Below are 300 nucleotides of genomic sequence, written 5' to 3' on the forward strand. Positions count from 1 at the left end.
AATAGCTATGGTCCAAAAAATTAAAAACCAAAAATAACAATAAAAAATTTATCTAAAAAATAAATGTCCGAAAACGACTATTCTTGATCGAAAAAATAAAAATCATAAAATGAAGATTAAATTTGTTCGGAATAAAGAACATAACCGTTTAGAATGCCATAGCTTTTTTCGAGTTCACGCTTTCTACGCGCGCAACACGAAAGTTATGGTTTGGAAAATTTCAGAATCCATTTCACTTCCTTTGAAGTCTTACTGCCGGTTTCACGAAATCAATTTAAGTGAATTATTTTTTTCTGCCAT

The sequence above is a fragment of the Rhagoletis zephyria genome, unplaced genomic scaffold (assembly GCF_001687245.7).
Source record: "Rhagoletis zephyria isolate East Lansing unplaced genomic scaffold, Rhagoletis_zephyria_1.1 Rzeph_scaffold_00789, whole genome shotgun sequence".
Taxonomy (NCBI): domain Eukaryota; kingdom Metazoa; phylum Arthropoda; class Insecta; order Diptera; family Tephritidae; genus Rhagoletis; species Rhagoletis zephyria.